Source organism: Lissotriton helveticus, chromosome 2_1 (assembly GCF_964261635.1).
Source record: "Lissotriton helveticus chromosome 2_1, aLisHel1.1, whole genome shotgun sequence".
Lineage (NCBI taxonomy): Eukaryota > Metazoa > Chordata > Amphibia > Caudata > Salamandridae > Lissotriton > Lissotriton helveticus.
Window position 1 is genome coordinate 105,261,763 of NC_136059.1, and position 24,935 is coordinate 105,286,697.

The following is a 24,935-nucleotide window of genomic DNA, read 5'->3' on the forward strand; positions in this document are numbered from 1 at the left end:
GTCTATCGGGAAATGACCAGAGCAATGATGATTTGAATGACAGCTGCATGGGTGAAATAATACCTGAATTTCCTTATTCTCCAGAGTTGGAGGAAGCATGAGGAGACTACTGATCCCATCTGTGGCATTATAGGGGACCCCGAGGCTTTTCACAGCTTTGTTAGGGGTGAGTCCATCTCAGGGGCCCAATAGCAATGATTTCACTGATCGATTATATTTTTAGTGACAACTATTTAGTTTTTTTCTGAATTCAGTTTTGACTGGTTACTATTCATCCAGTCGTGTATAAGTGTCAGTAATATAGAAAACAGACTTGGATCCTGCAGTGTTGTCAATAGTGAAAAGCAGCTGCATGTCGGCAGCGTAATTATGCATTCTTATCTTTGGCTTCTTTAGGGAGTGTGCAAGACCGAGGATGTATATGTTGAACAAGTGGGGTGAAAGGGAGGATCCTTGAGGTACTCTGCAGTTAAGTTAGACCCTAGGTGAATAGAACGGGGAGAGGTGGACCAACTGGGACGGTCTCTCAGGAAGTATTTAAATCAGTCTCGGGCAGTACCTTTCAGGCCCGCAGCTTCGACACAATCAATCAAGCGAGTATGGTTGACCATGTTGAAAGCCACTGATAAGTCCAGGAGCACCAATGTCTGGGTGATATCCCTATCAGCCTCTTCTCTCATGTCGTCCACAATGGAGATGACGACTGATTCCGTTGAGTGGGCAGGTCGAAAATCTGCCCGGTGGGTCCCAGAATTTGTTGTCCTCGAGGAAGTAGCTGAGATGCTAGGCAACATGAGCTTCTAATATCTTTGATAGATAGGGGAGGAGTGATATAGGTCGATAGCTTTTTAGGGACAAGGGGTCCTTGCTGTTTCTTTTATTTTTTTTTTAGAGGAATCACTAACACCTCCTTGAAGGATTTGGGAACACTGCCCTGGCTCAGGGAGAGATTAAGGAGGGAGACGACGGGGTCAGGAAAAGCGGAGAATACAGACTTTAGAATCTGCAGAAGGCAGGTGTCTCTCGGCGATCCTGACTTGACGTTTGCAAGTAGTTCTATGAAGCGATCTCTGCTAATGGCAAGGAAGGCTGAGCGTGTGTTGAAGTTTCTATCTTCTAGTAAGGCTGTATTAACTATTGAGCATATATCTTTGAAAAATGTGTTTATTGCATCACATAGATCTTGAGTGGGGACAATGGGTAAGGATACCCTGTCAGGATTAGATAGTTCTGTAACAATACTAAAAATTTCATTTGCTTTATTTCTAGAATTAAGGATTTTATTTGAGAACAAAGTAGATTTGGTTTGTGTGATAAGTTTTCGATAAGATTTTAATTGGCATCATAACCGCACGTCTTTGTAATAATTCCGCATTTTACCATTCTTTCAACATAGGGGGCAATTCACAGAACTAATCTAAAACAAAATCCTAAACTTTCGGTATTCCTAAATTAGGAAAAAATCGTAACTTAAGACAAAATCCTAACTTAAGATAAAATACTAACTTAAGACAAAATCCTAGCTTAAGACAAAATACTAACTTTACAACTACTAAATACTAAATACCTTCTGTGAATACCAAAAGTGGTAAGTTTAGGATTTTGTCTCAGATTAGTTCTGTGAATCGGCCCCACACTGCTTAAGATTTTCACGCAGCATTGCTCTACTTGATTTTTAGGAAATCTGGGGCCTAGTCTTCAGAAATTCTAGCCTTGAAAGTTTGGAACAAGCACATAGGAATAATAAGTGTAAAGCTAGCTGCGGGCGAGACGAAAGATACTGTCACCCTACCAAGGTGAAATGATATGAAAACCACATCAGTTGGTTTACAAAGCAGCATGTGTATGTTTTCAAGAATGCAAAGTCACACACAGAAGAGAAAAATGCCAGGTAATTGATAAAAATGCTTTTATAGAAATGCAGGGATGGAATGAACTGCTGTCAGTGTGACAGTGGCAAAGTGTACAACAAAAGGAGATGGTGGTCTGAAGAACAATAACTAAAATAAGCAAGTTAGACTTATTCGAAAAAGACTGCTGAGAAAAAAACTGTATACATTTATGGCATTCCATCATTGTAGAGGAGTGGTTGACATGTCTGGGTGTATTAACAACTGTGTTCAACTGTTTGTTAGAGCATGCAATAGTTTTGTTATGTATGACTCTCATTGACAGACTCTATCTAGCAACTGTTAAAAACAAAACTTGTACCCTCAACATGTTCCAGCAAACCTATCACCCTTATATTGTTTCGCAGGGCTCAACCCTGTTGGTCTTCAGTGCATGTCTCCAGAATTTTGACCTTGCTCATTAGAGATTCCAGTTTAGCTGTGTGCGCTTGGGACATGGGACCTAAGGCTCCCAAGTCTGTCTCCATCACCCAGAGGCAGTCAGACATCTTATGGTGATTATCTCACAAAAGACCCATATCTACCACTAGTGAGCCCATCTTTCTCTCAAGGGCATCCCTCGTGGAGCTTATGGCTGCCAATGCGGTATCCAGCTTGTCTGCTGGTGGGGGAAGTGATCCCTTCTGAGGGGAATACCAGCCGGTGCATCCTATTTCTGGCTCTGGGATCTCCCATGCTGGAGCTGTGTGGCAGGTGACCTTTGATTAGGGGGCAGGAATTCGTCCCCCTCCCGCTGGACCGCACTGCGATCCGGGCCCCTCTGGTGTCGGTTAGACAGTGAGCCAGCCCTTGCCACCTAAGCCCAGTCAGCAAGGCCCGGAACAACCAGGCTACAGTCTGCAGTCCACCAGCGGCCATGGCATGCTGAACCACCCGTCAAGCCTCCGCAGTAACTGTCAGTGTTGTGTGCAGGCTGCGCAGGCAAGCACCCAGTCGATGAGTCGTGTTAGGGCACAGTACCTTCACGTCTCTTCTTGCTATGCATTCTAAGGCCAGCAGGCACCCACCCCCCATGCTCCCAGGCAAATTATGTCTCACTTAACTCATACATTGACATTTTTTAGATGGACACAGTGCCTGTCCCTGACCTTGGATTGGCAGGATACTACAAAAGAGTTTGAATGCAGTGTCATGCAACTGATTGATAAACATGCCTCAATTCCTGACCACACATCTAGCCCAACCTGCTGGCATCTGATTCTTATTCGACCACCATATCGGACAATGGCGAGCATGCATGTGCATCATTTTTAGCCCATTTCACACTCACTAATACTTAATTTGCTCACTAAACATTGACAATTGCCAGTAGGTAGATTCTGGAGGTAAGTGTTTGTGATAATATCAGAAATAGCTGTATTTTCACGCAAATGCAAATAGGCTGAAGTGCGCAAGCTGTTTCCTTATTTTTATTAAAACTTGCAATGGGTCTGGATAAGCAACCAACATCACTGTAATAAATCAAAAAGGATTATGTTCCTGAATGGTTTTGTAAGCAGTAACATGGACTTTGTCTTTAAATGTTTAGCCCAAGGCTCTAATGATTTTCTCCCATTGTTAGATTTACCTGATCACCTTCACAAATGCAATCTACCAGCCTCCTGCATCGAGTCAATACTAGGCTGAAGTTAGGAAATCTCCCTGGCATATAATCTTATCAAACTACAACCGAGGTAATATTTTTCATTGCTAGAGCCTGCTGGGAAATAAAGGCATCAAGATTTGTAAATAGCTGTAGCTGAAGTAAAGCTCATTTGGTTGTCATGGTGACTGGTGACTCCAGGGAGGGACGCCTTTACCATATGCTTGTTTCCTGCAGAGTTTGGTTCAATTCAAACTGGGTCATTGAAATGAAGAACCAGCTACTAAGGCTAAGTTGAAAAGCAGCAAAACAAAAAGCAGTCTCATGTCTACTGAGGGGAGTGGTGTACTCCCATTTGAGGCTCATTGGCTGCTTCAACTTAGAGCACATGCAGATGTATATTTACCCATCAAGTTTATGTGAACTGAGGATTTACTCCAGTTATCAGTACTATTAAAATTAAAAAAAGGAATAGTTTTGTTTTAAAATCACTATCGCCAAAACTGCTTAGAGCAGGATTTTCATACTTGCATTAAGAACACGATTACGATTTATTCACACACGGAGGAAATATATTGCCTGAATTAAATTTGACAATAACTTGACCCATGCACCCTGGCCACCACTAAAACAAAGGCTGCTGGTTTTGAGTTTGGCAAATGGCAGGTATCCCACAGATGGAAACCCCTAACCACATGCAGAGTCAACTCCTCAAGAAATGGTGTTGCATATCAACTGCCTCATCGCGCCTGGACTCCTGACACCCTATTGGTGGAGCTAAAGCTTAAAGGCCACCACAGAGAAGGTGGTGGGCTTTCACAGAAAAATAATAAAATGTCTTCAACATGCTGATAAATGACCAAAATAGGACAGAGACCTGGGGGCACATTTCCAGCATCTCAAAATCCATCAGAAGAGATGGCCATTGGTGGATTTTCCACCAGAGATTTCTCAGCAATCGTCGCTTCCAAAGACAAGTAGAGCCACTTTAGGGAAAAAATGTTTGCCACCCTGACTGAAAACTCAAACTGAGAAATTCCAACAGTCAAACTCTAAATCAGGCCCATAGTTAAGAATGTGATATTTTATGTCTGGCTGATTAGGCTTGGTCTCTTCTTGGTCATAGACCCTGTTGACGCTCAAACTGACTTAACATTAAGAGAGGGTCAATTTATGGGGAAAGGGAGAGCCCTGTGTTCAAATAAGCAGTCAAGACCATTAAGCAAAAATGTGTATTGCTAGGGTTGTCCCAGTTCTCAGTTTGTAGATATTTTCAAATGTCAAATAAATCATTACGGAAGGTAAAAGTTAGTTAAAATCAGAAGCCAGCTCATTATTAAATGAAATAATACAAAGTGCCTTTAAGAAATAATGCACATTGCTGCAATGCAAAAAAGTCTAAAGACTAATATCTATTCAAATTAAAAAATCATCAGCTCTATCTCAATTATAAGCAGCTTATCTCTCCTAATACTAAATACCAATCCTTAAAACTCCTGACGTAATGTTTTGCAGATTCTTTTAATAATGTTTTAGACGAGAGAAATCACACAATTTCATGGCCTGACATTACTTAGAGAGGTGTACTTGAATGTTACTTTCACAGGAAAGCAATCAAACTTTTATCTTCCAATCTACTGTAAATATTATCCATTTGTAAATAATTTTCATTGACTATTAATTCACACAATTTAGTTGCACAGAGGAAAAACAAGAAATACAATTAAATACAGTGGACAGTTCTGCACAACTATTCTGATGGACATAGTAACAAAAATCATGCATATATTCTTGTAATGTTTCACAACACATGGCTTTTGCGGAGGAAGCTAAAGAAACATGTTTCTTTACACGAACAGACACTGTGGTCGCAGCTGAATTTCGATGATTTTCTAAAAAAGCTATTAAAAACAATTCTTGTGCATAACATTTAAACTTCCACTCTGAATAATCTTGCTTAGTAAGAATGTTAAGCATTATTATACTAAATCAAATTAATTTTCCACGGCCCATTGAGTTAGTACAAATACTTCACATTTGAATGCTTCTGTTAAACTGCTTCATTGTGTAACATTAATTGAAGATGAGAAGTAGGTCTTTGTTGACTTTTACCGTTCCAACATCTTCTATAAATAGAGTGCATCTATATTCATATAATCAGTGCTGGACTTGTCCAGGTGAACAGAAGCATTGTGACAGCAGCAGCACTTTCTACATATGGAATACAGAAACAACCTGACAGGACTGCACACAGCTGATTTACAGGAACAGAAGCAAAGTGATTGCAGCAGTATATTATACAAATATACATAAAGTAACTGATGAAATTGAACACAACTGATTTTCAGAAGATATACATAAATAAACGGATAGAATTAAACACAACTGATTTACAGGAACAGAAGCAGAGTGACTGCAGCAGGTCATTCTACAAAAGATATACATAAAGTAACTGATGGAATTGCACACAACTGATTTACAGGAACAGAAGCAGAGTGACTGCAGCAGTACATTCTACAAAAGATATAAATAAAGTAACTGATAGAATTGAGCACAACTGATTTACAGGAACAGAAGCAGAGTGACTGCATCAGCACATTCTACAAAAGATATACATAAAGAAACTGATAGAATTGAACACAACTGATTTACAGCAGATATACATAAAGAACATGATAGAATTGAACCCAATTGATTTACAGGAACAGAAGCAGAGTGACCACAGCAGTATATTCTACAAAAGATATACATAAAGAAACCAATAGAATTGAACTCAACTTATTTACAACAACAGAAGCAGCGTGACTGCAGCAGAACTTTCTACAAAAGATATACATAAAGAAACTGATAGATTTGAATACAACTGATTTACAGGCACAGAAGCAGAGTGACTACAGCAGTACATACTGGAAAAGATATACATAAAGTAACTGATAGAATTGAGCACAACTGATTTACAAGAACAGAAGCAGAGTGACTGCAGCAGTACATCCTACAAATATACATAAAGTAACTGATGTAATTGAACACAACTGATTTACAGAAGATATACATAAAGAAACTGATAGAATTGAACACAACTGATTTACGGGAACAGAAGCAGTGTGATTGCAGCAGTACTTTCTACAAAAGATATACATAAAGAAACTGATAGATGTGAACACAAGTGATTTGCAAAAGACATACATAAAGAAACTGATAGAAGTTCAATACAACTGATTTACAAGAACAGAAGCAGAGTGACTGCAGCTGTACATTCTACAAAAGATATGCATAAATTAGCTGATAGCCCCGTCTACAGATGGTATACTGGGACAAAAGCAGTGTCACAGCAGCAGTACAGTCTGAAAAAGACATGCATAAACAATTTAATAGCACCATCTGCAGCCTGTGTACAGGAACATTGTACCAGCAGCAGTACTGTGGATAAAAGACATACCTGACTGTTCACAGGATGTGAGGGAGATTGGAGGTTGCGGAGCCAATAGTCGATTTGCTGGACTTGTTAGGTGCACTATTGTCATGGGGCGGGGCTCAAGGAGCAGGTATGTGCCTTTGTCTCTGCTTATTTTGTGTTCATTCTTTTTCTTTCAAATATTGGCCCACCCATTGTTCCTGTATCAAAAATCAATAGAATTTGTTTTGAAAAAAAAAAAAATACATCCACAAACACCCTGCTAGCACTGCCTACTGCCGGTGTACAAGAACAGTAACAGTGTGACAAGAGCAATACATTAAGCTTAAGTCATGCATAAAAACCTGACAGTACAGCCAACAGCAGGTACTCATGGCAACCTGACAGCTCTACCAACAACCAATGTACAGGCATATGAGTAGTGTGACTGTAGCAGTATCTTCTACATCAGTCATACATTTTTAACCCGATAACACTGCATACAGGCGGACTACAAGAAAAGGAGTAAGGTGACAGTAGCAGTATAGTCCGTATAAAACAGCCTAGTGTACGTGTACAGGAGTAGAAGCCGTGTGACAGCAGTAGCACTGTCTGTGTGAGATCTACATAAACAGCATGGTAGCACAACCTACTGAATGTGTACAGGAATAGAAGCCGTGTGAAAGCAGCAATGCTGTCTGCATGAGATGTACATAAACTGTGTGATTGCATTGCCTACTGACTGTATAAAGAAACACAGTGTGGCTGAAACAATATGGTAAGCACAAGGCATCCATAAAACCCTGATAGCACTGCCTGTAGTTGGTGTACAGAACATTAACAGTACGATGCAGAAATTCTACTAGGATATGGTAGGTCGTTCCAGTGTGACAACAACTGCACTAACTGTAGCAGGTGCATTGACACAGGCCTTGATAACTTACACACTGGGGCCTTTCTTCTTTCAAAGCACCTATTCTTTCAATTTCATTTTTTATTCATTTGTGTACATTTAATACATTTTCATTAAATAGCATTGTTAAGTTGTTCTAATATCAATTTAGCCATCTCCAACTTCTCTGTCAACATTTTTGCCAGTTTTCTTCAGATGTATCATCTATGGATATAATCTTGAGGGTTCCTTTCTCTCTCAGTTTCTTCCTCTACTTCTGTTTTATTTGCTAGACTCATTCCCTCTCTTGGGGTTCTTGTATTGCCTCATGCATTTACCTCTAATACTATATAAGACCTCTAGCTGTCATTTACATGGAATGACTTTTCTACTATTCTTCACATCCCAAGCAGTAATGGTTGCTCGAGTCTCCAGTACATTGGTTTTATATCTAGTCTGTCCTCTGATACAAACCGACCCACACCAAAGTCATGGTGTCATCATGACTTCAAGGCGATTGTAGTAATGAATATCTTCCCATGGAATATGATAGGAAAAGAATATTGAACACAGAATATCCAAGGCTAAAATAGTGAAAGTATTACTATTCCTAAATCCAAATCTACATATCTTGAAGATATATTTTCTGCATTAGGTATAGAAAATCTACTCTTACTTACCTGTCCATGTTGTTTTTTTGATATTTTGTCCTCGGTAGTTTCCCATCTGTATTTTGGGGCTCACACCTTTCACTCACCATCTGCCTCAGTTATGAAGGTAGTAGATCTTCTGTGGCTGTGGTGACAGGTTGTTCGTGGACAGTGCATCAGGGATTATCTTAAGCAGTCTGAATATATTATTAGAGGACTCGCTCCCAGGTTTGGTGATACTTCAGACCAACAGTAGTACTTCTGAAGATAGACTCCTGAAGGCGGCTGTGTTTTGGGCCTCATGGTATGTTGAGTTTGATGTCCCTGCAAAGCCTCTTTTTAAGATGGTAAAATCTCATCTAGCAGTTTGGCGTTTAGGCGTAGATTGAAAACCTGGTGGGGTGGCACAGATCTGTCCCTTACCATACCACAGCTGCCCAAAAGACAACCTCTGAGCTCCCCACTGCCATGGTAAGGAATGTCTTCCAACAGTCCTTTTGTCAATATGGGGGAGCACTTTAAAAAAAATGGCAATGCCAGCCACCCTTCTGGATGTTTTTTTTTTTGTGAGACACAACCCGATACCACATTACATGGTGGTCACGGCGAAACAGAAGTGAGAAAGCTCACCTTAAATAGGGTATCCCTTCCATGCACTTTAACTGGCAGCCCTGTGGTGGTTGAACGGCATGACGTGAGCGCAGCCAAACCAAGACTCCATCACTGGAAATACAGCAGTAAATCTATCTCTTAATGATACCGGCAATGGAGAGTTGGGAGAATGGGGCATCGGCTGGTTACTGGACAGCACCCCGGTAATAACCACCTCTAAATAAGTCCTGTGGTCGGTTTTGAATTTGAGTGTTATCGTTCAACATTAGGCTGCGGGTTCAATTAAACCTCTTCTTCCATGGGAGCATATATTAAGAATAGGGCAGTCTCCTTGAATAGTTGTGATTCTATGATAGTAAAAAAAGTGAAATGGGTCACTGTAAAAAGTCTCTGATCATGTTTATACCAGCCTTATGCTTGGATCGGTGAGCGGCATTGATTGCTGGAAGACTCTAACATCAATTCAGGCAGATACTTGAAGAAGTAGGGGATAACGATGGGATTATCCACTGCCCAACTCAAGCATCAGAGTCAGCCAACCATCTCATCACATCACATCACATCTCATCTCCAGGATGAAGGCCAATCTCTGACCTCAGTATGAGTTTTGTTTGTCTTGACTGGTTTAACAAGTCGATTACTCGAAGAGAAAAATGTAGAGCAAACCTTGAAACCTAAAGACAGAGTAAGTTCATTTTCACTTCCTAGACAGTGTAACTATGTATACCTTCTGCCCTTTATGAACCATTTTCCAAAGCTAAGAAGGAATTCAATTGGGCTCAAGATTGAGGGGTCAGCGTCCATAGTTTAATGGGATCAGTGACATAATATCGATCACAAAAATATCGGGAGACCTAAATATTGTGTCAAAAATAGCAATAAAAAAAATGATCGCTTCCCTATACTTTAAAAGTAAGTACAAAGATAGAGAAAAAATATCATTCAATAATAATATCATTAAAAACATACAAAGATATAATTTTTTAATATAAATACATAGCTTAAAATAGAAAATCTTAAATATTTTATTTATATAACACTACTATAATGTAAACACAGTGAATTTAAGTAACATTTAATACTTTATATACATACATACTTACATAAACATGCACACATAAATATATTTGTGTGCTTGTTTATGTATACATATAAATAACGTAGCAATATTATAAAAAATGTATTTAACATTATATTTGTGTTTATTTAGAATTTACTACTGTAAAAAGCAAATATATATGTTGATATACATTTATATATCTACATATATACGCCAAAACAAGAGCGGGTTTTCCCGGGATCAGTCCCGTGTCAGGTGATTCGTCGCCGGCGAAACCCAGAGCCGGATATTTTTATCAAAGTCCAAACAAGTGAGACGCACTCTCAGAGGTTAAAGTTGCTCCACCAAAAATGTATTCTTTGCCAACCGTTACGCGTTTTGACACAGATGTGTCTTGATCACACGGTATCACAGTACAACAAGAGAGTGCATAAATAATGTTTAGAAATAGAGGAACGCCAATGCTGCCTATCTTGATTCACTGTCTCTTTTTCATCTCACCTTTGAATGAAACATAAAGTGAGGAGACCTTAGTTTCTTGAATCAATCCTTTGTTTTGTTTTATTTTACTTCATTAGAACGTTTTGGTCATTTTTTTATCAATTTTTTACATTTCAAAAGAACTTATAACACACATTATATGCAAGACATTCTATACTTTCAATCATACCATTCTTATTTACAATAATAGATAATTTTTTTCAGAAAACAAATTTTTACATAGCCATAGATTATAATGTAAACACAAATCTATAATCCATAAAATTCTGTTTTTTTGTTGATTTCTTATGGCTTTGAGAACACAAGGTCTACGCGTTTCGAACTCTTCTTATTGCGGAGTTCTCATCAGGACCACACACTGTGAATGGAGAGGGGAAACCTGTATTAGGTGTATACTCGTGACCATTGAAACTACTAGTTGGCTCAACAGCCACCTCCATGCATCTTACCTCCAGATTGGGAAACAAACAAATTGTACTGTTCCTCAGAAAACCGAAAACCGGACTTTCACATATGCTGGCGTTTTATTACAGGGTAGAGTGTGCACGAATACCACGTATTAACAGTGAGTAGTGTTTGGCTTTATTAATGCCGGTTTTGAATGCAGAAGTATTGGTATAGCTCGGCTGAGCTTTGTATTTCATGTCATTTAGGTGGTCCCGCGCTGTTTTTTTTGAGGAACAGTATAATTTGTTTGTTTCCAAATCTGGAGGTAAGATGCATGGAGGTGGCTGTTGAGCCAACTAGTAGTTTCAAATATGGTCATGAGTATACACCTAATACAGGTCTCCCCTCTTCATTCACAGTGTGTGGTCCTGATGAGAACTCCGCAATAAGAAGAGTTCGAAACACGTAGACCTTGAGTTCTCAAAGCCATCTGAAAAAATTGATCTATGATTGTAAATAAGAATGGTATGATTGAAAGTATGTCTGAGAGTGTTTGACAGTGATCTGTAATGATAGTGAGTGTGAATGACAGGAGGGGTATGGTTTATTGTATAGAATTTCTTGCATATAATGTGTGTTATAAGTTCTTTTGAAATGTAAAAATTTGATAAAAAATGACCAAAAAGTTCTAATGAAGTAAAATAAAACAAAACAAAGGATTGATTCAAGAAACTAAGGTCTCCTCACTTTATGTTTTGTTCAAAGGTGAGATGAAAAAGAGACAGTGAATCAAGATAGGCAGCATTGGCGTTTCTTTAGTATATAGTACATAAGGCTGTGGCTTGGCCTTGCTGCTTGGGAGCCCATACCCAGTGGTGTTTAGTAGACATAGAGGAAGGCATGAAATACCACCCCGATCTGGAAGTAAACATGGCGGCCATTACATCGTGGGGGAAAAATTGCATGTAAACATGTTGCATCCGACTCATTGTGATAAGACAGTATCTTCCAATACCACATTTAGTCAATATTCCGTGTTTGTAACAAATTAAAACATTGCAAATTATTTCAAAATACAATGTACTTTAAATGGTCGGAATATAGCAATACATCGGAAATCTCGACATAGGACCACGTAAAAATATGGTGGAGATGACACACTCATATTAACAAAAATAAGCATTGCCTCTAACTTATTAAGTAACTAGCAGCCCGCCCCGACGTTGTCCGGGGGCAATGAGGCTTCTGGGCCAACCGCCCGCCCAGGCCCCCGCCCGCCCCAGCCCCCGCCCTAGCCAGTACTAATGCCACTGAGCTCTATCATTGACTTCAAAGAGCACAGCTAGGAAAAAACATTGCCACTGTATGCAGTAAATCTATCCCAACAGGATAAAGCGGGGAAAAAAGCACGCGCAGCTCGCGGGTCGCTCTGACGCAGTGTCCTGGAATGGCGGGTCGGGACTGCAGTGCGCGCCTCAATCGCCCCACAAGCCTATTCACTTCTGTTTGAAGCCGCCGTTCTTCAAGGCCAACCTCCCGCCCCGGCCCCCTCCCGCCCCGACATTTTACGTGTCCCTTTGCCTTACCTGAACCGCCGCTCCTCCCCGCGCTCCTGACTTCACCGCCGCTCCTTGCCGCTCGTCACAGCTCCTCCCCGCCTGTCCGCCGCTCCTCCCCGCCTGTCCGCCGCTCCTCCCCGCGCTCATGTCCACCGCTCCTCCTCGTCATCACGCACGTCGCAGCCATCGCTACTTCGCGGCCGGCGCTACTTCCAGGGGACTACTTTTTTTTAAGTTAAATTTTTTAATTTACGTTTAATTTTTATTTTATAGAGCCTATGTCCATCTGCACACCCTGACAATTTTAACGATTTATCGGGTGTGTGGATTGGCGCTGTGGTTCCCGAGTTTACCTGGCTCAAAGGTTTGTGTTCTCTCTTTATAATAGTAGTATAGATAGAACGTGTTCGAATTTCCAAAACCATTCAAGAGTGCAAGAGGGTGTGCCCGGAGTCCCAAATGTGGAAGTACATCCAATTCTACAAGTCAAATACCTTGATAAAAGGTCAAGAGAGGTGCTATCTTATATGTTGATATGCAAATTACATCAGAATTCGCTAGGACTAGTGTCCGTATTCATTTTATCCAAGCCGCCCAGAATGGAAAATAATCCAGAGAATTGTCTATCTTCCAATTTTGATTTATCATACAAATCCAAAATTGAAACACCAAAGAATACAAACATTAACCCAAAATTAGTTTGTGCATTTTAAAATATCTTATCTTACAGAGGTGCAGAGTCTTCCTGATGAGGAAAAGGGTAGGGAACCCGTGAAGTGTCCTGTCCTTTCCTCTTGCATAAAATCAAAAGGAAAGAAATAAGAAAAGATTATTCACATGTAAAAGATTTTCTGCTACACACTATGCAATGTATCTAGTTTCATATTTCAATTGCTCAGCAGTATGTTATATTTTAAAATCAATAAGACCTTTTAACGAACTTGAATCTAAGTTCAAATAAACACATCATTATTCATCATGTAGGTGAGTTGCCAATTCCTCATCCAAGTTATGGCCTCCAGGGCCTCTAGTCTCGAGTTCTATGATCCATTTGGATTCCCTCTTTCTCAATGCTAGTTCCCTATTCCCCCCTATTTTGCCTAGACTCACTTGTTGTATTGCAAAAAATCTGAGGAGTGAATTATTCGATTGATGTTTCTCTTGAAAATGGCGGGCAACCGGGTAGCGCAGATCTACATTCGTAATCGCCCTTAGATGTCCCTGGACTCGTTTCTTAACCATGCAGATGGTGCTGCCAACATACTGTAATCTGCAAGGACATTCTAAAACATAAATTACGTAGTTGGAGCTACATTTGAGAAACTGTGAAATGGTTCTGTTGTTTCTACCTGGTACAACAAAGTCTTTAACCATGTGACTGTATTTGCATGCTCTACAGTGTTCACAGGGGTAGAACCCTTTGAGACTATGCATGTTCCTTTCTTTCTTAGATGTAATGTCTAAGGCTCTTACCCTTTCTGTCTGTGACCATTGGCATCTCACTCACACTCTGGCCTATGACATTGTCAGATTGCAAAATCTTCCAATCGTCCACCAAAACTTTATGGACCTTTTTGGATCCTTGGGAAAAGGTGGTTATGACCCTTGTGGTGGAATCATCATCCTTATGTTTTTCTTTGTATTTCAGACTCTCAACTCTAGTAATCCCTTTTACCTTGTCAGTAGCTTTTTTGAGCACCCACTCAGGATAGCTTCTTTGTCTGAATCTATCCAGCATTCTCCCTTGCTCTAAACAGAATGCTTCTTCCGTGCTACAGTTTCTTCGTGCCCTCAGTAGCTCCCCATATGGAATACTCCATTTAAGTGTGTCTGGATGAGCACTGAGGGCATGAAGAAGACTGTTGCCAGCTGTTTCTTTGCGGTGTAAGCTAGTAGTTAGGGTGCCATTCTGTACCGTGATCAGAAGGTCAAGGAATTCTGCATTTGTTTTGCTCATGTCATATGCTAGTTTTATGTTGTACTGGTTGTTATTGAGTTTATCAATAAAATCTTTAGCATCACTTTCATTACTTCCCCACACAACAAAGAGATCATCAATGTATCTCATCCATACTATAACCTGTTTGAGGTCATGTTGCAATTGTTCATCCTTAAGGATTTCCTCCTCCCATTTTCCTAGGAAGAGGTTCGCGAAGCTCGGCGCAAAGCACAAACCCATCGCGGTCCCTCTTGTCTGTTTGAAGAGTTCACCATTAAACATAAATATGTTGTTGGATAGACATGTTCTTATCATATCCTCTAGCATACGAGTGTTTTCGAAAAAGCCTATCCTTCTATCCTCTAGAAAGTGGCGACAGGCTTCTATTCCTTGCTCGTGGTCTATGATTGTGTACAAGGAACTGACATCCATAGTTATTAAGGTGTAGTTCTCTTTCCACTCAATGGTGTTAATTTTGTTAAGAAAGTCTTTGGTATCTTTAATGTAAGATGTAAGTCCAACCACATACTCACTTAGAAAATGGTCTACATATTTGGAGATATTTTCATTCACATTTCCTATGGAGGATACTATGGGTCTCCCTGGAGGTCTAGTGGGGTTCATATGTATTTTGGGCAGGAGATAGAATATAGGCAGTTTAGGGTAATTCCTTTTAAGGAAACAATATTCCTGCCATGTGATAATTCCTGCTCCCTGCCACCCAACTAATTTCTCCCATGTGATGGTTATGCTCTGGTTATATTCAGACGTACCACTATGGCTGTAATACTCTTCATCATTCAGTTGTTTAAGTGCTTCCTCTATGTACATTTCCCTACTCCACAGGACCACATTGCCTCCTTTGTCTGAAGGTCTAATTATGATACTGTCATCTTTGGCCAATGACGCTATGAATTCTCTTTGTTTCTTTGACAAGTTAAATTCTAGCCTAGTGTCCTTAGATGCTTGGTGTTTATTTTTTCTAAGCTACTTAGTAACAACATCATGAAACGTGTCTATTGAATCGTGTGGTAGCATGGGACAAAAAATGGACTTGGGTTTAAATTGGGTACATGCTGCTCTATCAGTTTGAATATCGCTCTCATTAGCCATAAATACATTGTTTGCATTCATTTGTGAGACCCCTCCTAAACCATAGGCTGTGTCCAAAAGATTAGCATCTCTCACAGTAAACATTGGTTGCCTATCTTCTTCTATTTCTGTACCAGTACCTTCTGTTGGTCTGTAGCTCATCAGTGTGTGCCATTTCCGTAGTTTTAGTTTTCTTAAAAACGTGAAAATGTCTATTCTTGTGTTTGTATAGTTAAACAGTTCAGTCGGGCAAAATGTCAATCCCACGCACAACGTAGTTTTTTCACTTTCAGTCAGAGATCTTGATGATAGGTTGATGATAGTTTTGTTTATCATTGTTTTCTCCATAGTTATTTGGTTTTCTTGTAGCCACTTCGCTTGGTTCCCACTGGCTCCTTTCTTATTCCTCCTTTGTTTGTACTTGAGTCGTTTTTCTTTGCAGCACCTCTGCCTCTTCCTCTTCCTTGTCCACGACCTCGACCTCGACCTCGTTGTGGCGGTGTTTGGATTGTCGGAGGTTTCGATAATTGGCGGCGGGTTCGTAGAACCTTGAACTCGTCTAAAAAAGTAGCCCGTTTGGTTATTGCTTCAATTTCTGAGGCGGTGCTGGCTGTTTGGATAGAAACATCTGTATCAGAGTCACTGGTTGGTATAGTGTCTGCCGGTTCTCTTGTGCTTCCATGTTCCTCTAATCTGGCATTTTGCCCATGCTGCTGATTATATAAATGCTCATATTTAGGACTATATGTGAGTATGCGTCCGGTTTCGTAATCAACACAGTCCCTGTGCAATTTCCTTTGTTTGCGTAGTTTAATGTCTTCTTCATATTTTCTGAGTTTGCCCTTGAGATCATCTTTGAATCTTTTAATATTGTCCTGTTCTTGGCTTTTCTTAAGTTCTTCCTCTATCTCAACTAATTTCTGTATTATTCTTTCTCGATCTTCCCATGCATACTTAATTAGTATGTTCAGCATATTTTTCGATCTAGTAGCAGAGTTATCAGTGCAAATTACATCAGAATTCACTAGGACTACATATATATACATATATAAATACATAAAACATAAACAAATTAACAAATAAAAACAAATAAAAAAATAAAAAAGACATTTACTAAAAATATAAATACAAAAATACATATTGTATATCTATACAGATAAAAAATTAAAGAAATATGCAAATAATAATTTTACATATATTTAAACAATATGAAAAGCAGTAGTAAAGTTTGTGAAAAATAGATAAACTACTGTTCTTTTCCAATGTGTACAACAGTAGTGGAAGCGTTGGACTCCATGGGGGGTACATTTACTATTCCCACTCCAAGCTCTGAAACAGTAGGGAAAGTGTTGTATTCTGGAGGGGTAAAATGTACTACTCCCCCCTCTAGTCTGTGCAACAGTAGAGAAAGCCTTGGAATCCGGAGGGATAATGTGTCCCATTATCACTCCACTCTGTGCAGCAGTAGAGACTGTAGTTCACTTGAAACAAATATCATATTTTATTAACTATATTAGTTGACCAAATTATAAAATTCTTAATAGAAAAATTATATATATAAATGTAAAAATCTATTAAACAAGTTACATAATCAATGACATTTTTAAATATTATTATGGATTAAAACAAATCTTATGATTTAATTAGATTTTCACACTATTCTTTTACAAACCTAGCAGCCAACAATTAAAATATAATACAAATAAAAAGTATAAAACAATTACCATATTAAATAATCACTAAAACAATTTTTTATAAATGAGTAATTAATTGTTAATTTATTATTTCAAAATATCTTCCCGCCCTATTGCCCTACAAACACAAAACGCCACACCTAATATATAACATAAAAATATAATTATCAAGCTAGTTACATAATTATCAATAAATAAAATATTTCAATAAAAATGAATAATTCATTGGTAATTAATTATTACTCGATTACCTTCCCACCTATAACCCTAAATGGCAAATAGCACATGAAATATAACTTAAGAAATATAATAATGACACAATTGACATAATTAATTATCAATTAATGTTTTCATAATTAACTAATGATTCATTAATTATTGCTAAATTAACTTTCCACCCAATACTGCTACAAACCCAACAACCTGCACCTAAAATATAGCATAAAAAATGCAATTATGGAACAGTTTAAATAATTATAAATCAACTAAATATTTTAATATAAATTAACCATTAACTGGCAGTTAATTACTTTATAATCTTCCCATCCTATACCCCTACAAACCCAACAACTCGCACCTAAATTATAACTTAAAAAATAGACTAACACAATTTACATAATTAATAATGAATTAAATAATTGATATTCATAAATACAATCATTATTAATTATATTTAATTAACTTCCCACCCTGTACCCCTGCAAACCTCACAACCCACTAGAACACTATAAACTACTATTAACCCCTTCGATGCTCATGACGGAACGGTTCCGTCATGAGCGTCGGTTGAGCTGTGCTCATGACGGAACCGTTCCGTCATGAGCCCGTTGGTTGATTAGAACGTTCAGCACAGCGCAGGAATCGGCGCCGCGCTGAAGGTGTTAATAATTAAGGGACCTTTAGCTGGATGGAATCCGCCTGACTATTAGTCGGCAATTCCACCCGCAGTATTAGGATGCAACCTCCCTAAGGGCGGTCAGAAACATACATTTTTTGATTTCAGCTTGTGCAGCGGGGGAAAGGGCCGCAGCACATGCTGCAATAGAAAAATGTATGTTTTCAAAACATGTAGTGCCTGCCACACAGTGTTTAGGGGGATACCACAGGTGCCAACCAGGCCCCATGTCGAGGGCCAGGGGGAAGGAGGACCTATTAAGGGCCCCCAAAGTCACTTTCTACTTACCTTTTCATGGTGAGTGGACCGCCAGGAAAGGGCAGGCAGAAAGCAATATCGTAATTCCAACGGCAGAGCCGAGTCTGGCTCTGCTGCCATTTTGGGATTACAATTTCGCCGCTGCCACCGACGGGCTCTGTGAGCCCATCGGAAGCAAAGCAGAATTCCCCCATATGTTTCCCTCCGATTGCCAGTATCATAATATGGCGGTCAGACGGAAACATTTGATGTAAGGCGGAAAGCCTCCGGCAAGCTGTCAGATGGCTTTCCGTCCACCATCATAATGAGGGCCTAAATAAAAAATATAACCAACTTAAAATTCCAAACTTTTGGGGTACCAGAGTGATCTGAGGGCCCAGCACTATACCTCTTCCCGTAAGATCTAATATTAAAACACAACCACCCTCGTGGTCTTTCCAAAAAAATTTCAATAGAGAGAGCGCACCGAGTTCCCAGTACTCCGTCGGAGCCAGGTGCCATCATTGCTCGTATTGTTAACTATAGAGACCGGGATGTCATCCTGCAATTTGCACGCACCGCACCTTCAATACGCTGGGAGAATAGCACTTTTACCTTTTTCCCTGATTTTACCATACGAGTCCAGAAACTGTGATGTTCATTCCTAAAGTCCAAAAAGTCCTAAGAGAAAAAGAGCTGAAGTATGCAATGCTATTACCAGCCAAACTCAGAGTGATATCAGCTGTGAAACCCTAGTTTTTCGATGTGCCGGATGAAGCGTGGTGCTGGTTGGATGGCTGGAGAACTTTTAAAAGCAAAAGATCTAAGAGAAAAAAATACATGGGGGGTTTGGATTGGGAGACCTCTGGTCCACGTGGTGATGTGACTGCTGATCATATGGAAGACTCACACTAAAATAAGCAATGGTTCTCTGCACCCTAGCACCAGGGCGATACACAACATCCAAAGGTGGTACTCCAGGTAGTCCTCGCACCCATGCCAAGAACGGTTCGGGGAAAGATGCCTTGGAGCTGACTCAAGAATGCTAACTGCAGCAGGTGCATAACATACCCCACCTAGACATTAATAAGTCTGCAATAGTAATAAACAAAATATCTGAACTGAAGGTAGCGGCAGAAAATGAGAGGTTTGGCATTGTTTCGAATTGGGTGCAAAGACACTCTGCATAGTATGGGGGGTGAACAGGTTTCAGTCCGTCATGCCAGGAGGCGGGGATGGGGTAATGTCTTGTTAGGGTTTATTTGAATTTGTTTATTGTACTGTTAACAGCGTTGCACAAAAAGAAGTGTTGCATGCTGCGATGGGAAGGGGGTCACCAACCCTATTCCTAGCTAAAATTGTGTATTTGGTGGCCAACCCCCACGAGTGAAGGTCATGCGGTGGGTGGGTAACCCCACTCCTTTCATGCTCCAAAGGGAAGAAATACAGGGAACCATTCCACCCAAAATAATCTCTCTGGAGACAAGGTAGACACGTAGCATGGCATCAACCAAAGGACTTAGTGTACTCCCTTGGAATGTGAATGGCCTGGGTGACAAAATAAAAAGAGGGGAGGTTTTGCAATACCTAAAGAGATACTACCCCGAAATGGTCCTGCTACAAGACAACCACATTCAAAGCAATATGGAGCACTAAACAGGTGGGGCTACAGAATGATTGCCCATGCAGGCTACACTACAGCCTTTAGAGAAGTGGGTCTATTGGTGCTCTCCTCCTTTCCCTTTACGATACTCATGGCAGGGTACGCTTTATAGCTGTCACAGATAGCTGGGAGAGTCAACTATTTAACATAATCACATTCTATATTCCACCCTGAATACATGCAGCTGTTCCCTGACCTTGGGGCTCTCCTCCTTAATCACCTAGAGGGCATCTTGATTGCTGGGGTGAACTGTAATTCAGCCCTTTCATCTGAAATTGACCTTTAGCCCACACGCCCTTAGGAACAAACAGGTACTAGTATGGGTGACTTTTTATCAGCAGTGGGCCTCACGGACATATGAAGGGCACTCAATACCACTTCAGGGTAATATATCTATCACTCAGGGGCTAACAGCAGTGCAGTGGTTCTCCTCGATCTCAGCGCCGCGTTTGAAACGGTATGCCATAAAACTCTGCTACAACGACTGTCCGGACTGGGAGTCTCCGGAGATGCTCTTGCCTGGTTAGGATCCTTTTTGAGCGGAAGGACCTTCCAGGTTTTCGACGGTGACTCCTGTTCCACCAGTAGACCTCTGAGTTGCTGGGTGCCGCAGGGCTCTTCCTTAACCCCACGCTGTTCAATGTGTACATGAGGCCGCTGGCCGAGGTCGTCCGTAAATATGGCATCAAGATCATCTCGTATGCGGACGACACTCAGCTCGTGGTCTCTCTGGCACCGAAGAACAGCGGGCACCCACAAGTCAACCTGGCTGCCTGTATGGAAGAGGTAAGAAGTTGGATGACAGCATCCTCTTTAAAACTGAACGGTGAAAAAACCGAGATAATGCTTCTCGGCCCTCCCTCTCTTACCACCATCGACCAGCTATGGCCCTCCAGCTTAGGCTCACCTCCAACGCCGAAGGAGGACATAAAAAGCCTAGGAGTCTGGCTCGATAAATCTCTTACCCTCAATACCCAGGCAACTAAAACCTCAGCAATCTGCTTCGGGCTCATTCGGATGCTTAGAAAGATCCTTCCGATCCTGCCCTTTGAAGCAAAACAAGTTGTCATCCAGGGTCTCATCCAGTCCCGGCTTGACTTTAACAACGCCCTCTACCTGGGAGCCCTGGAATATGTATTACAAAAGCTTCAGCGGACACAGAACTGCGCAGCTCGTACCCTACTCCAAATACCATGCAGAGAATCAGCCAAAGCAGGGTTTTGATTACTCCACTGGCTCCCTGTTAGGGAAAGAATAACATTTAAGGCCCTCTGTATTTCCCACCAAGCCTTTCATAGAGTCGGCCCTGAGATCAACCACTCTCTTCTTACCCCCTACTGCCCTGGCAAACAGCTTCGATCAACGAATGCATGCCTTGCTGCAGTTCCCCGAATCAAAAGGTGCAGAGCAGGAGGCAGGTCTTTTACGCTCAATGCCGCCAAACTCTGGAACTCCCTCCCTCAGTCACTAAGAGCTAACCGGATCCTTTCGTCCTTCCGTAAAGAGTTAAAAACCTTCCTCTTTAAAAACTAACCACCCCTACTTCCCTCAGAGTACTTTGCTCTCTACTCAGCGCTTGGACGCCCTTGGGCAGCAGCCGCGCTATACAAATCCCCTTTTCATTTCATTTAATTTCATTTCACGCATCAACTATATTCTTATACAGGCTCATCTACTCCTGCACTTTCATGAGGCAGATGATTTAGCCGGTGGTATCTTAGACCCCTCCCCAGTGTTTGTGTTATGGATACGCCCCCCCCCTCCAACCCCCAGCAACTCCAATCCATGGGGGATAAATAGGTGGTATCTAAAAATACCCCAGATTAGAACCAAACTCCAACAGGCTACCGATCACTATATTGCAGAAAACAAGGGAACAGTGAAATCAGCCAATACACTATGGAATGCTTATAAAATGGTGATCAGGGGACAAGGTATCTATCTAGTCGCAGGCCATAAGAAAGAAAATTAGAAACCAACAAACAGGAGCTCTGAGATCTGGAAGCATGATTGGTCCAAGACTATGACTCAATAAAACACTGCCTAACACAGAGTTCCGAGAGGTAGCCGAAGAGGCAGTCAAGGCTTGGTATTGCGCATTGCAACATAACCTCTACAAAATTGGAGACAGGTCAGGCAAACTATTAGCATTGGTAAATAAAAGAGAGGCGGAAGCGAGATGGGTCAGTGAGATTGAATGGTAGGATGGCATTACAGTCCGACATGGGCAGGAAATTACGGATACATTCACAGAATATTATAATCAATTGTACATGCCATTAAGTACTGCCACAATAGAGGAGGCGAGAGAGCTACAGTCCATCCTCCAGGTAACAAGACTAACAGCAGAAGACAGGGACCTCCTTGACCAGGAATTAAGGATGATTGAAATAATTGAGGCAATTAGGGCACTGAAGCCGGGAAATGAGGGTGGTCCAATTGGAAAACCAATAGAGCTGTATAAAGACATGGCATCGAAGGTGGCTCCACTGCTCCTCCAAATGTTTCAGGAGAGTTGAAAAATTAGGTACGCTGCCAAGAGACCAACATATAGCTAATCTAGTAGTGGTCCATAAGGTGGGCGAGCCCAAAGAAGATTGTGCCTCCTACAGACCAATCTTACTTTTAAATGCTGAGGTGAAAATGCTGTCCAAGCTACTGGAAACCCGCTTGAACCAGGATCCTACAGTCTCTAATTCATTCGGACCAATTTGGCTTTATGCCGGGAAGAAACACGTTGTTCAATTTAAGAAGGCTACATGGAGTCCTGGGTATGTCGGCTTGTATTAGAGAAGATGCAGCTGTGGTCTCACTGGACGCACAAATGGTCTTTGGTACGATCGAATGGCCCTTCATGTATGCAGTACTAGAAAAGTAATGCTTTGGGCCACAATTTTTATCATGGATTAGACTGTTCTTTTCTCACCCACTGGCCCAAGTGACTGTCAATAAAGGCACGGTAACGATTGTTTGGCTGCGACGGGGTACGCGACAGGGATGTCTTCTTTCACCGCTTATATTTGCACTGATGTTGGAGCCCCTGGTGGTATGGATAAGAGAGGATCCCCAATCCGAGGACTGAGGTGGACATCAGACTGGGAAGATAGAATCTCGCTATATACTGATGATATCCTGTCATACATAGCAAATCCAAGGGCTACAATCCACAGGATCCTACATATTTTTTAGTTATATTGTAAATACTCAGGCTATACTATAAACTGGGAGAAGTCAGTGCTGTATGTGCTCTCAGGCAATCCACCGGCCCTGAATCGAGGCTGCATGATACCTGTAGCGACAGAAGGGTTTAAATACCTGGGTATCTTCGTCATGCGAGACAACAAAGCTTTTTAGGACCATAATCTTGAACACCCGCTCTGACTTCTCTGCAGTGACATGCAGCATTGGAGATCCATACCACTGTCTCTTCTGGGTAGAGTGTCACTTTTTAAAATGATGGCCCTGCCCCGATTCCTTTATGTGCTTCACAACTCCCCCCACTCGGTCCCCTCGTATATTTTCAGGCAGCTGAAATGACGGTGCGCCTACTCCTGTGGGACAGGGGCTCTCCTAAAATCTCTCTCCAGAAACTCCCACCTCTATGAAAATACTACTGGGCAGCCCAGCTGACAGTGGTTAATCACTGGGTGGGGGAGCTCCTCTGAATTGGACTCACCTTGCTGCCATTCAACCGCTGGGTCAGCCACACGCCGTGAGGGGAACGGCAGGCGGTCAGGCGAACCGCGAACGCCGTGAGGGCAACGGCTGTAGTTCCCATCGGGGGACTACACTTCCCAGCACCACCCGAGGCCGGCGCACCTGACACGCCATCAGCGTGCCCGGAGGCGCTTCAAGAGGCTTGCGCTCCACGAGTCCTGTGGGGAGCTCTTCTGAATTGGACTCACCTTGCTGCCATTCAACCGCTGGGTCAGCCACACGCCGTGAGGGGAACGGCAGGCGGTCAGGCGAACCGCGAACGCCGTGAGGGCAACAGCTGTAGTTCCTATCGGGGAACTACACTTCCCAGCACCACCCGGGGCCGGCGCACCTGACACGCCATCAGCGTGCCCGGAGGCGCTTCAAGAGGCTTGCGCTCCACGAGTCCTGTGGGGAGCTCTTCTGAATTGGACTCACCTTGCTGCCATTCAACCGCTGGGTCAGCCACACGCCGTGAGGGGAACGGCAGGCGGTCAGGCGAACCGCGAACGCCGTGAGGGCAACGGCTGTAGTTCCCATTGGGGGACTACACTTCCCAGCACCACCCGAGGCCGGCGCACCTGACACGCCATCAGCGTGCCCGGAGGCGCTTCAAGAGGCTTGCGCTCCACGAGTCCTGTGGGGAGCTCTTCTGAATTGGACTCACCTTGCTGCCATTCAACCGCTTGGTCAGCCACACGCCGTGAGGGGAACGTCAGGCGAACCGCGAACGCCTTGAGGGCAACGGCTGTAGTTCCCATCGGGGGACTACACTTCCCAGCACCACCCGGGGCCGGCGCACCTGACACGCCATCAGCGCGCCCGGAGGCGCTTCAAGAGGCTCACGCCCCTCTCACCCCGCGAGTCGACGCGGGGGCGCCCGGGAGAAGTCCGGGACAAGGGCGGGACCGTCTGCGGCCGTCAGAGGCCGAAGGAGGATGGGCTGGGCCATGGCATTTGAACTTGTCAAACAGGACATCCTGCAGAACTGTGAGTGGCTAACCCCTTAGTTTCTGTCATGACCAAATTGCGCTCATCCAAAATGCCAACTCCCACCGGCACCATAGAAAATTATCTGGTCAAAGTTGTTTCTAAAATTAACTCAGATCGCCGCATGTCATTGGGTCGTGTCAGTCCTCCTGTTTCACCAAGAAGTATTGTTGCACTCCCTG